At 40.2% G+C, this 14,829-nt stretch overlaps 1 pseudogene; it reads left to right on the top strand.

Moving 5' to 3' along the window:
* The first annotated feature begins 558 nt into the window (after positions 1 to 558).
* LOC140203715 (piggyBac transposable element-derived protein 4-like) overlaps positions 559 to 14,829 on the top strand; it is a 93,359-nt pseudogene continuing 79,088 nt past the window's right edge.

Below are 14,829 nucleotides of genomic sequence, written 5' to 3'. Positions count from 1 at the left end.
TGCTTGTTTTGCTGAACAAAGACTTCTATATCCACCAGCTTTAGTGGCTCTCTAGTGACTTTGTTCACAGTCACAACATTTGGGTGCTTGTCTGAGGTATGTTCATATCCCATCGTGTGGTCAGTGATCTCTGAAGTCTAAGTGGGTGAACATTTTTAAGATTAACATTCACACAGATCTGTTCAAGTTGGTGACCAGGGGAATCATGAAGTATTACAAACACTGCAGAGAGCCTTCTTTCTTTCTTTTTAAATCTTTTTATTTCAGAGAGCCTTATGAAAGGTGGTTACTGATCATTTGGGAACTGTATAGTAGTCAATTCATTTGCAAGTGTATTTTAAGAATAAGTCTGTAACCTTGATGTAGCAGTTTTTTAATGAGAAGTAATACAAAAGGCATGTTGAGTTCAGATGCACATATGCAGCAGATTGCAAAGGAAATTCTCTATGGTTTAAGTATGTACTGTTTAATTTTTATCCATTATTTATATTTTGTGTAGTGGGGGAATTTGTGTGGAAATATCTGAGGGGGAGTTTATACCCAGATATATCTGTTGGGATGGCACCTCTTGAGGTCAGACAACATCAGGTCGGGAATCCTGGTGACCCGAGCCAGCCCTTGACCCTGATTATGACCACCCATAAGCCCATCACTTCTGGGGAGAAGCAAAGCATTTTGTCAGAGTTGCCCTCACTTAAAGTCGCCAGTGGAAATGCAGAATTCTGTTGCAAGCTCAAGGGAATGATGTAAGTTCATCAGGTGCACCCCAAAGACATACACTTGTTGGTAAAAGCAAAGTGCTCAATGAATATGTTGGACAGTATGGCCCAAGGCGTGCAAAGTAGCACAGGGAATGCCAGCAATGAAGAGAGATATTGCTTCTTTAAGAAAAGTGATGTGGGGGTAGTGAGACAAACTGGGGAATGATAACGTCAGTGGTTGGGAACTGATGAGCCTGCCATAGATTATGCAGAACATAAATATCAAACATATGAGGAATATTCAGGGCTGGATAATCCAGAGAGGGACGACCTAGTCTTCCTGAAAAGTCTAAAAGAAGTCCTGACCTCAGTCCACCAGGAAGCATTAGATTTCAGGATAGTGGTAGGATCATTATAGTAACTGTTATAGTATCATGGCTTGGTGAGTTAGACCAGAGGAGGGGAAGCAAATTCGTGAAGTAGCTGCTGTGACATCACAGTGGACTTGCCTTGTGTGCCAGCAGCCAGGGCACATAGTAAGGAAGTGCTGGAGAAGATGTGGGGTGGGGCTGGTAAAGGAGATGATTTGTTATAGCTGTGGCCTCTCAGGTACTGCTTGGAAGCAGTGTCCTGAAAAGAGAGGAAGGTTAGAGAATCTCTCAACAAAGCAGGCAGAATTCAGAGCCACGGCCTCTCTTTCTGATTTGACTCCAGACCAGTTTTTCAAGCTGGTGAGGTCAGTTAAATGGCTGACGTCAGCCTCTAATGGTTGTCCATGGATGTACATAAGAGGTTTATTAGGGGACAGGAAATGTGAAATATTAGTGGACGGGGCTGTCAGTATCAATAACTGATCTACCCTTCCCCACGACTGGAGAGATGATTTACATTACCCATGTTGGAGGTGAAACAATAAGGGCAGAAATAAATGAGTTTCAGGTACTTGAGATTGAAAGAGAGCACCTTCCTGTAGATTTTTTGATGTGCCCAAACAATATAGGTACTATAGACACACTGAGTAACACAGGTGTGATCATAGGCTCAGGAAAAGGAGCAATGAAGTGGACAAGACAGGGACAGCGAGCATATGCAACCCACAAAGCAGCTAACATGGCCCACAGAGACACAGCAGCCCCAAGCAGGAGGAGAGACAGGTTAATGTATGGAAATCATATCAGGAGGTCCCAAGAGTAGAGGGTCAAGCACAGTCAGGAGCTGTCAGAAGAGGCGCAGCTGCCTGAGGAGAGCAGTGATTAAAGTACAAGCTCGCCAGAAAGGGCAGATAGTAAGTAGGGAACAGAAAGGGAATGAGTGGGCAGACATCAGTGTGAGCAGGGCAACAGAAGAACACCAGGCAACAGCAATTACAAGTGTCCAGGAAGAAACTACAAATGCCAATTTAGTAAGATTACATGGAGACGTGAAGGACCTCAGTAAGCCGGGTAACACTTTGAGGGATCAAGCTAGGCGGATCAGAGAGAGCCAGAGGGAGAGAAGACAGTCCTCTCACAACCAGGTGAACAAGTCATAGAAAGCGAGCTGGCTGAAAAGACAGGTTTCACTCCCAGGCAGATAGAGCCACCGGGGGTGCTCTGGAAGAAAGGCACACGTTTGTGTGTAGACCTGGTGAGGTAGTCAGTAGAAAGACAAAACTCAGGTGTATGACTCACCTTCTTGACAACCACCCAGACAGAGTGGGAGATTGTGTACCTGGTAACAGTGTCATTGCAGAGAACCCAAGTGATGAACATCATCTGACCGCATCAGACCCGACCACACCTGATGGAAGTAGACCCACAGCAAACACAAAGGCAGAGGACACCGAGAAAGTGTGACAGCAAGCCATGAATAGCATGTTAAATTATAACGGTCACTGTACTCTGTAATGAAAGCTGGTCGCTGAAGGTAGATGACTAGTTGTATAGCTCAGAATAGAAAATATTGGGGAATATAGATGGGAAAGAATCTGAGTTACAGCAGAGACATCAGGTTCCACAACTTCAATGGTGTGACAGATTCTGACAATCTGTTGTCATGGCACAGAGTGTGAACTGTTGCCTGTAAGCCTGTTACAGTAAACTTGTTGGTGCCCCTGACCACAGAGTAACCACTGATAGCCACTGCTAGGTTTTAGCTAATAGAGAATGAGGAGTGGAGATTAAGAATGTGATCAAATCGCAATCAACCAGCAGGGAAGGAGGCAACAGGCATACAAATGACAAAGCTGCTCTTTAAACACTGTTGGTCAAGTTTCTGAAACAATCTTTGCTTAGAGTCTTGTAGGTAGACATTAGGAATGTTAGCTAGGATGTAGATCCTGAGGGCATTCCCCCAACACACCTCCAGTCTTTTGCTGCCTGTCAAAAGTTCTTAACTGGTATATATCCTTAAAATATTCAAATAGATTTAAACATAAAATTAAAAATAATTTATAGAGTCATAGAGACATACAGAATGAACATTGCCCTTTCACATCCACCCTCAAGCACCTGCTTAAGGTAATCCTTTGTTAATCCCATTGTTAATTAAAAAATAAAATAAGTGTTTAATTAAGATGCTAAAATGCTAAACTTCCACCACATAATTAAAAGTTATAAGATAAAATAAATGAAACATTTACCTTTTGTCATCCTATTGGATGACCATCCTATTTAATTAACGTTGACTGTCAGTGCTTTACAACAGAGAGATGAATGCAAGGTTCATGCAGGCACTCTATTAAGCAATTCTTTGGTGAGATCACATGTGACCCAGTAAAGGATCAGGACTGGTAAGCATTTGATCTTTGACCTCTGCCTTTGATTGTACACGTGCTGGTTCTCAGAATTGAAAGGCAACCGCCTGACATTCTGAGTATCACCTTTGAACCTCTGACCATGAGCCAGCTGGATCTAACCCATTAAATAGATCTCAGTCTTATATACCAGCATTATAAGATACCAATGAAATTTATAGGAAGATGTTTCCTGCTTGCCATTGCTGTCTGCTGCACCTCCAATGGTGCCCTTAGGTCAACTGCAGGGTCATCGGCCAGGGTCCACTGCTCAGTGATGTTTCGGTCCCTTAGCCTTGAAACATCTCCTGGTGGCGGACCAGTGGCAGGGACATCTCCTTGCCATCCCCTGCAGCTTTCAATGGGGCTAGTCAGTCCTGAAATTTCATAGAAAACTAAAAATGAAGGAAATACTTAACAGGTCAGGCAACAACTATGAAAAAAATACAATCATATTTCATATCAAATTTTCAGTAGTTGCAGAATGTTTTTCTTTTGGAACTCCGAGAAGAAATCTCTTTTTTGTTCTATTATTCAAGAAAATATTTCCATAATCTGAATAATTACACTCTATTTTGATCTTCACAGCTTTTGAGAGCTTTCTATCAAATATCGACATCACATTAACAGATCTTGTGTCTTTTATGCTTCCTTGTGTTTTCTATGTTCTGTCAAAAGTTAAAGATGCAATCTGATGTTTTAAGATAGATAATACGGCAGTTGGATGCATTTTCACATCACACTGAAGTGTAGTACTGCTGCCCTCCTGTCATGCATCTCTCGCATGAACAATCTCATGTGCTGCAGCTGTAAAATGTCTCCTTCTAGACACTTTCACATGCGGCTGCAAAATCTCAGCTCAGCACCTTTCCTTGTAGGGTTAAGAATGCTCTTATTAAACAGCTCCATTCTCGTTACTAAAGAGATCTATGTTATATTTAATGAATTGCCAGATTCACAGGGGTGTGAAAGTGAACTTCATCATTCTTGTTCAAAATTTATTACTAATAGATGACAAACTGGTTCATTAGCATCCAAAATTTCCAACGTTATGCATTTCACCTGTGTCAAAATAATATAGTTTTATATTTGTTCTACTAATTCTTACAATGTGAAGGCAGAGACGCATATAATCAAATACAGCATTTTAACAGCATGTTTTTAATAATCTCTTCCAAATGAGCTGCTGCTTGATGAAGATGAAAATAGTCTTCTATTTGATTTTGAGTTTTTTGAAGCTGTTTTTTGTATTGGCAATTTACTATTTAATTATTTTCTTGTTTTTTTTTCTCTCTCCACTATTCTCTTTCTACTTTCCTGTTATGTTAAATACTTGCCTTGGCATTCCCTTTTTATTTTTTGATCTACCTCACTGTGCTTAGAGCCATTACTCAATCATAACCCAAAGGCTCAAACAGTTGTCCCAGAGCATCCTGTTTACTTTCCTCCAAAATCAATTGTGACTTCCTTGCAGAAAAATGCTGCTTCCATCAATGAATTGAAAATAAAATCATACTTGACTTAAAATGGCATAGGTAAGAATGCTGGATTTTATTTTGTTCCTTTGCAGCTAAGGCTATCAAGAACCCTTCTGCACAAGGGAACAAGAATAGCAGAACTCGATACATTGTTCTTACCTTAATTTCTGAAAAGACCCAAATCCCACAGCTTCAAACGACTCTTGTCCTGTTTTTATTCGTAACAGTTGTGTGATGCTGTTGACATTGAGGTTTATTTGAAGTTCTGGCTGTTATGATATACTGCTCCATCTTAGGTTTTATTTTAATAAACTAATGGGATTTTCACTCCTCAGGGAGGTCAATTTACATGCAATATTATTGGTGATGACATTTATCTTTTTGACCAACATACTTTATTTCTTGACTAATGCTTGTATCAACTCCCAAGGTTTGTTTTAAAGAAAATAAGCCCATAACAATATAAAAACAGGATCATGCCATTTGACCATCTACGCACGCCCTGCCATTTAATGAGATCAGGGCTGATTTTCCACTCAGCCTTTTTCCTGCACTAACATCAACCTCCTTTAAACCTTATTTCCAAAAATCTTAAATATACTCCATAACTAAGACTCCATTGCCTTTTTGAGTGGAAAACTCTAAGGATTAACTACCCGGGGTGTGAAAAAAAAATTTTCATTGCAGTGCTAAACAACCCAGTACTTATTTTGAAGCCCTGTAATCCCTGTCACTTGACACTCAAAGCTATGGGAAACACAATTGAAATCAGAATCACAATCACAATCAGAATTAGAAGTAATATCACTGACAAATTATGTTGAAAACTGAGTTTTTGTGACAGTGTTACCTTGCAAATATAATAATAAAAACTATAAATTACATTTAGTACTGTGTATATAAAAAAGAAAATTAAATTGAATAAGCAGTGCCAAAAAAGAATTTAAAAATACTGAGATAGTGTTCATGAGTTCATTGTCTATTCAGAAATCTGATATCCTGCATCTACCTTGTTCAGAAAAGTGGTGTGTTCTCTTTGATGATTTGGCCAATATTTATTCTTTAAACAATACTTATAAATAACCTGGCTGCAGATCTAGTAAGTTTGCTGATGACACAAAGGTTGTGGGTGTTGTGGATAGTCTGGAGGGCTGTCAGAGGTTACAGCGGGACATCAATAGAGTGCAGAGCTGGGTTGAAAAGTGGTAGATGGAGTTCAACGCAGATAAGTATGAAGTGGTTCATTTTGAAAAGTCAAATTTGAAGACATAATATAGTATTCAAGGTAAGATTCTTGGCTGTGTGGAGGATCAGAGAGATCTTGGGGTCCAGGTCCATAGGACACCCAAAGCTGCTGCATAGGTTGACAGTGTTGTTAAAAAGGCATATGTTGTGTTGGCATTCATCAATCATGGGATTGAGTTCAAGAGCCATGGGGTAATGTTACAGCTATATCAAACCTTGGTCAGATCCCACTTGGAGTACTGTTCAGTTCTGGTCACCTCACTACAGGAAGGATGTGGATACTATAGAGAGAGCTCAGAAGAGATTTACAAGGATGTTGCTTGGATTGGAGAGCGTGCCTTATGAGAATAGGTTGAGTGAACTTGGCCTTTACTCCTTGGAGCAAAGGAGGATGAGAGATGACTTGATAGAGGTGTTTAAGATGATGAGAGGCATTGATCGTATTTTAGCCAGAGGCTTCTTCCCAGGGCTGAAATGGTTAACACGAGGGGGCATAGTTTTAAGATGCTTGGAAGTAGGTACAGAGGGGATGTCAGAGCAAATGTGCTGCCGCTGACGTTGGTGGAGGCGGATAAAGTAGGGTCTTTGAAGAGACTCTTAGATACATGGAACTTAGAAAAATAGGGGGCTATGCAGTAGGGAAATTCTAGGCAGTTTATAGAGTAGGTTACATGGTCAGCACAACACTGTGGGCCGAAGGGACTGTAATGTGCTTTAGATTTTTATGTTCTATCATTAAAAGCAGATTATCTATTTATTCTCTCTTTCGCATTTGTGGGAGCTCTCTGTTGCAATGCTGAGCTCCCCTGCATGTCAACCTTTAAAGCATGTTTAGACATTCTGATGCTCCATGAAATGCACTTTAAAATAGTTATTTTTTAATGTGATGGGTAATGATGTGGAAATGGCTATCATGTTCTAGATACTACTGCATTTTGGATTGAAACTGTTATGGCTTTAGTCTTCAGATTATCAGTCAATACAAAACACGGAAATCTGACTTTTCACATTTGATGCATGCTGAGTACAAAAAATCCTTCAAAGCTGCTCTTTATTGAAGTTTAAATGTCTTAAATGTATCAATTGGTGGCTTGTAACTTTTATCTTGTACTTAGCTTGTTTTTATTCTTTTATGCCTCTGCAGTTTGATTTGTTTTTGACATTTTTAAGTGGAACCAACGGTAAAAACACTGTTAAGTACTACGGAATGAGTAGAATGTCAGAGATATATACAAAGATAAACAGGCCTTATTAATTTTAACATAAGTGTGTGCTTTACTTCATTTAAAATGAGCCCTTATCCTGTCTGTGTTTGTTGGAGGACTGCTGCTGACATTGTCTGCCTGGATTGTAGGACTGTCTGTGTGGGTGGGTGGGTGGGAGTGAGGACGGGGGTCCGTTTTGCTGTTGCTTCTTTTCCCGTTGTCTTGTTGTTGTTGTCGCTTTTTCTGCGGAACATAGTGGGCATGCTATGTTGGCGTCAAAGTTTGTGGTGACACTTGTGGGCAGCTCCCTGCACTTCCTTAGGTTCTGTTAGTCGTTAATGCAAATGATGCATTCCACTGTATGTTTTGATGTACATGTAATAACTGAGTCTAACTCCAGGGTCACGAACAAGACAAAATCTGCAGATGCCGGAAATCCAAGAAACACACACAAAATGCTGGAGGAACTCAGCAAGCAAGGCAGCATCTAGGAAAAGAGTACAGTCGGCATGTTGGGCCAACACCCTCCTGAAACTCTAGGGTTTTTGTTCATTAAAGTAAAGAACATACCTTTATGTTCAGGGCAATCGAACTGTTTCTAATGAAAGGGTATGGTGATGAAGTGGTTTCATGAGAACAAGAGTTGCAACAGAACTGCCTGGATTAGACACCATGTGCTGCAGCAAGAGGTTGGACAAACTTGTGTTATTTTCTCTGGAGCAGAGGAGGTTGACGAGAGGTCTGACAGAGGTTTGTAGGATCATGAGAGGCTTTGATAGAGTAGACAGACAGCATCTTTTTCACAGAGTTGAAATGTCTAATGTCAGTGGGCATGTTTTTAAGGTGAGAGGGGTAAATTCAAAGGAGTAGGGGCATTTTTTTTACACAGAGAGTGGAGGGTGCCTAGAATATGCTGTCCGGAGAGTGGTTGAGGCAGATACATTATGCATGTTCAAGGGACATTTAGCTAGGCACATTAATGTGAGGAAAATGGAGGGATATGGACATTGTGTGGGCAGAAGATATTAATTTAGTTGGCCATTTAATTGGTACAGCACAATCTTGTGGGCCTGCACCATACTGTTCTATGTTTTTTGATATATGAATGTTGCTCTTTCGAAATATTTACTTCACTGTGATTGATATTCTTTCAGGTATCTTTAAGGTAGTGGAAGAATGCATGAAGTTAGGGATAAATGGTGTGTAAAGTATCAGAAGACAATAGTATTTCAAACTTCCAGATTATTTTCTGATCACACTGTTGACTAATTTGGAATTACCACTGAAAATAACAAAAGATTGGAAACACTGAAATTTCAGGCTGAGCACATAGAATTAGAGAAATGCTCTGTTCAGCTGGAAAGTGTCTTTGAATACCCATGTACAGGAATCAAACTTGGTGTACTGCAAACATGAAAACATTAAGATATTCTGAGAGATCCCATCATTAGTTCGTATGAAAATCAAATGCACAGAAACTCTAGAGGCTAAAGAGAATGGTTGGCTCAGCCAGTCCCATTTCAGGGACAGCTCTCCCCACCAGTGAGGTCATCTACAATGGACAAAAGTCTCAGAAAGATGACATCCATCCTTAAGGACCTCCACTATCTGGCCACGCTCCCTTCTCATTGCTGTCATCAAGCAGGAAATGCAAGAGCCTGAAGCCTCATGGTGCAAGGTTCAACAATAGCTTCTTACCCACTAAAATCAAGTTCTTGAGTTGATCTGAAAAGCCCAAGCTCAACTATGTATTTCCTAGTCAGGGACTATATTTCTCTCAGTTTGCACAAATGTCATTAGCATAGTTTTGTTTATTTTGTCATGATTGTTATGTGCTGTATAATTAAGGTTAATTTGAGTTTATATAATTTATGTCCGTCATGCTTGCAATGTACTGTGCTGCTGTTGGAATAAGCAAATTTACCCGGCATTTACACGCTGTGCATGTATGCCCATGGCTGTGTATAGGGTGTCCAGGGAGGGGTAGCACCTCTGGTGAAGAGGTTTGTCAAGTCCATTCTGGGGCAGCTCAATCACCTTTGGTCCCCACCGGACACTCTGCTCTCACATATTGCTTTCATGTGACAGCTGCCACAGGCTGGTACACTGCTTCAACTGGCAGCCAAAGCAGGTAGCTGGAAGTATTCATATCACAGTGAGACAGGGACACGCCTGTCTTAGACTGCAAATTCAGCTCTGAGGGAATGGGCGGATGAAATCAACAGTAAGATCCAATGTCCAGGAAGGCTGTTCTGCAATGCTTTGTGGAGAGCGAAGGGCATGATGAGCCCCAGAATAAATCATGTTTAGTCACTGCAAACAATGAAAACCCCATTTCTGATGACTACTCATCCAACTGGACCCAGATTTCCAAGACCAAGAGAGTAGAACTGTCCCAGTGCAATGGCTTTTCTACTTTAAAAACTCTCCTGCACAGGTCTCCTGTCAATGCAGATACAATGGACAACCATCACTCATGTATGCCCACGATAACAAACTTGGACTTGAACTTGAGACTCAGAAGAAAGAATACAGATCTTTTTTGACATATAAAAAGTAAGCATTTGAGAAAAAATACAGAAATGCTGCAATAGTTCAGCCAGTCAAACAACGTATGTGGAAAGAGAAACCAGTTGACTTCTCAGGTCAGTGACTTTTCTTCGGGATCTCTTTTAAGAATCAGTGAGGGCTTGATAGGATAGATTCTAGGAGAATGTTTCCACTTGTGGGCAAATTAAAACTTACAACCTTAAATGGACAATTTAGAGAAATTATAGCTCTAGAATAATTGGCTGTACTTCTAACATGGAAATGGGAAACATTTCTTTCTCCCAGAAAGACACAGAGATCTATGCTCTTCCACCCTGGGAAGCTGTGGAGACTAAATCATTGATTATACGCAAAGCTGAGATATTTATAGTGAACACGAGAAAATCTGCAGATGCTGGTAATTCAAGCAACACACACAAAATGCTGGTGGAACGCAACAGGCCAAGCAGCATCTATAGAAAGAAGTACAGTCGACATTTCGGGCCAAGACCCTTCATCAGGACTTCATAGTGATGTCAGGAGTTACGGATTTCAAGCAGGACATTATATTTGAGGCAACAGCAGATCAACCATGATCCTACTGAATGTAGTTCAGGCTCAAGGGGCAAATGACTTACACCAGCTCTTAACTCTTGTTCCTAGGTGGTTCATAGATATTTTGCAGGTAGAACAGAAGTCATTAACAGTTGAAGTCAGGTTGTTCTTCGGAAATGAATTGTGTGATATCAATGTTTCATTTAACAGTTGTGTCTCTTTTTAACAACCAATAACCACAGCAAGTTAAAGATACTCATTTGGTTTAAGAGGAATAGAAGGTCATTAGGCCCTATGAACCTGTTCTTCCATTCTCTGAAATCAGCTGAATGTTATTTATCTTCAATAAATCCACATCTCTTAATTCATTATAAAGAAATCCATCAGTCTTTGTTTTAAGTTAACTAATGACTCTATTCTCCAGAGCAGAGAATTTCAAAGATTCTGCATGAAGAATATTCCCCTTATCCCTGACCTTTGTGGCCTATCCCATGTTATAAGACTGTGACCCCAGTTCTCATTATCTCAATGAGATCTCATTGTTTCTTCTAAGATTTAGATAATGCAGGTCTTTTCTTATTCCATGCCTCCTCTACAGTAAACATGGAATTTCCTGAAATCAGTCCAATGGATCCTTGCTCATTAGCAAGAATATCCTTAATGAGGTAAAGTGTACAAAATACTCATTGGTGGTCACACCAAAGCCTCATATAATTGCAGTAAGATGACTTCACTCTTGTGTTCCAATCCATTCTTAATACTGCACCTGCATGTTAGCATTCTGTGACTTATGTGCAAGGACCCCTTATTCCTTTTGAGCAAGAACTTTACCCAGTATCCCGCTATTTAAAAACACTTTGTATTTTTTATTTGAGGATCATTTCACATTTTCAAGTTCAAGTTCAAGTCTATTTATTGTTCAACCATATACAGGAACGCAGCCAAATGAAACAGTGTTCTTCTGGGGCAAAGGTGCAAAGCACAGTACCAACAGTCAGACACAGAACGCTGCACGTTTAGCATACTATATATACACTTGACAGCAGAAAAACATACAGTTTCAAAAAAATATATATATATATAAGAAATAATGTAGCCCAAATCCCTGAGTGTCAAAGTCTATAGATTGATGATACACAGATGTTTACTTGGAGCCACGTTTCTGCAAGAACAAGCCGCAGCAGTTCCTCATTTTGTGCAATTATAGCCACAGAAGGGTGCGGTCCAGCTTGTCTTCCCAGGTGCTATCACTGGAGAGAAGCACCCAACCCAGTCCGAAATCCAACAGTACACAACCAGCTCCGGTGCTTTCTGCATCGTTGACTGCAGCACGTGACTCTGTGTAACATCTGAGGCAACATAGTTCCCCAGTTGTCATTCTCACCAGTGAACCAGTGAATTAGATTTGCAGTATTAGAGCATAAAACATAGGAATGGAATTAGGCCATTTGGCCTATCAAGTCTGCTCCACCATTTCATCATGGCTGATCCAATTTCCTCTCAGCCCCAGTCTCCTGCCTTCTCCTCATATCCCTTCATGCCCTGACCAAACAAGGATCTATCAACCTCTGCTTAAATACACATAAAGGCAGCCTCCAGAGCTGCCTGTGACAACAAATTCCATAGGTTCATCACTCTCTTTATCTTTATTCTAAAAGGATGCCCCTATATTCTGAGGTTTTGTCCTTTGGTCTTAGATTCTCCTATCATAAGAAACATGCTTTTCATATCCACTCTATCAAGACCTTCCAACACTAAATTAGTTTCAATGAGGTCTCCCCTCATTGTTCTGAATTCCAATAAATACAGTCCCAGAGCCATCAAATGCTTTTCATATGACAAGCCTACATTATCGATGTCCAACGTCTTCCAAACACAAGAATAAGGTCCAAGCCAATCATTTCCAGCATTTGTTAGATTCTGCAGTGCCTGAGTGGTTGAGGCAAGCTGAAACATGGTGTATGATAAGTTCAACTCCAATGCTATCCAGTAACTCACAAGTGGGATACACTCACTGTACCTGATGCTTTTGCTTTTGATTTTCACATTATACTGGATCTACCATGTCCTTAACCACAGTGTTACCTTTTACATCCCATTAAAGATGTTTTGAATGGTTGAGACCCAAACTATGATCTATGTAACACAGCATTCGTCAAAGCCTGCAAACCCTATTTTTTATTTATTGGGATTCAGTGCAGAATATGCCCTTCTGGCCCTTCGAGTCGTGCCACTGAGCAACCCCCAATTTAAGCTGAGCCTAATTATGGGTCAATTTACAATGGCCAATTAAACTACCGCTGTCTTTGAACTGTGATAGGAATCTGAAGCACCCGGAGGAAACCCATGTGGCCACAGGGAGAACAAACAAACTCTTTACTGACAGTGGGGGGAAATGAACTTGGGTCGCTGGTACTGTAGAGCATTATGCTCACCATTACACTACTATGCCGCCCTAAGAAAAACATGAGAAAAATATGTTTATGTCCTTTTTTTCTGCCTGATAATTATTTCTCAATCATGTCAGGGTATTATACCTAATTCTACACTCAAAACTTGATGACCAATCTCATGTGAGATACACCATATACACTGGTTCATTCTAATCTATTCTACTGGTCAGATCCTCCAAGGATTACGCTAGGTATGTCATACTTGATGATCTTTTCACCAATCTATTTTAATTCTGCTGAATCATAGTATTCATTTCAAGGTTTTCTGTTATTTCCTCCTTCATTATTGACTCCAGTGTTGTCCATAACACTGAGACTCACTCTTTTCTGAAATAAGGAGTTTATATTTGCTATGCTACAATCCACAGGAAGAATGCCAAAAACTTTGGCTGGGAATGTTCAGAGTATTTCAAATCTCTATCTCTTTCAAAACTCTATGGTATTTAAGAGAACTCACAGCCACTGATTAAAAGTAGCCTACTTTGTTGGAATTCAAGTCAATGCCTTACGCATTTAATCCCTCCACCAATAGTGCACCATCGCCGTAGTTTATACCAGTCACAAAATGTACTGCAATTACTTGACCGGTTCAGACAACAGCACCTTCCAAACTATGTGGTATCTTCCACCAAGAAAGTTGAGGGGAAGAGGTGCTCTCAGTTACCAGACAACATCAGTGTGAAAAATATTGTAACTGGATCTAAAATCTGGAGCTAAATGCCCAGCCGTGCTGTGGAAATAAGTTTGCTACAAAACAGCCTCAAGAACATGGCTCACTACTATTCTTAAGGGCAGGAAAGGATGGCCAATAAACAGTGACCTTGCTAGTTAAGACCATCATGATGAAAATTTAAAAAGATATAAAGGACTGATGCATTTTTAAAACCTAACAATCTGGAAGTAGGAAAAAGGAGCAAGCTGTCATGCTGAAAATGCAGTGGGATACAAGCTTGTGACAAATTAAATTGCAGGTGAGATTAACATTCCAGCATTTTTATTGTCAGGGAAAATGTAAATACTCAAAAGAGCAGTTTGCAGCAGATGTTGGCTGAGATGTTTCTGATGAGCTTTATGAATGCTGATAGAAGGAAGACCAGACAGAGGCAGAAGATTAGCTGGATTGAATGCATATTGATTTAAGCATTTAAATCATCAGCACAGATTTTGCTGCCAAAATAACTGTGTGTTTAATAGTGTCAGTGCTACCCATGGACAAATTGTCCAGCAACTTGTGGGGTGGAATTTTGTATTGCCATAAATTGATGAATAATTTGTTCAGTTTCTTAAGTAACCCTGCAAAAATGGCAGTCTGTCTTAAGCTGTCCGTGACTTGAAGGAAATTACTTCATTTGTGTATTATTTCCCAAATCATCTCAGCACAGTGAGTTAGACCTGCTACTTAGCAACATTTGTACCTTTTGAATTGGCTTGCTTTATAGTCCTGCAGTGTCTGTCAATCCCTCTGGGTCAGAAGGAAATAATTTAAATTGAAGTCTCATTCTTATCAGTAATAAATTGCTGGGAAAACTTTTTTTTTATGTTTTAGCATTAAAAATGTACTTATGTAGAACAATGTTTATTTGCATTCTTTCAGAGTCCTGCCAATATCTAATTGCGAACCCTCCATCTGCCCCTCAGCTAGCTCAACTGTTTTTGTCCCCCCATGTAAGCACAAAACCAACCTTGCCCAATGCACTGCAAGTGATCACACAATCTTATCCACAAATATCTGATTGAACCTTCAAAAACCCATTCAAGTCACCTCAGCCCGAAGTTTGACTCTCTAACCCTCCTTCCTCATCCTGTATAGTACGGCCTCCAACCATCTAAGAACTATGATCCATGGCCTAGCTGACTTGGTTTACCATATTGGAGCAAGTGGAATAAAAG

This window comes from Mobula birostris, chromosome 10 (genome assembly GCF_030028105.1).
Source record: "Mobula birostris isolate sMobBir1 chromosome 10, sMobBir1.hap1, whole genome shotgun sequence".
NCBI classification, from domain to species: Eukaryota; Metazoa; Chordata; class Chondrichthyes; order Myliobatiformes; family Myliobatidae; genus Mobula; species Mobula birostris.
This window is presented reverse-complemented; position numbering and strand designations above follow the sequence as displayed.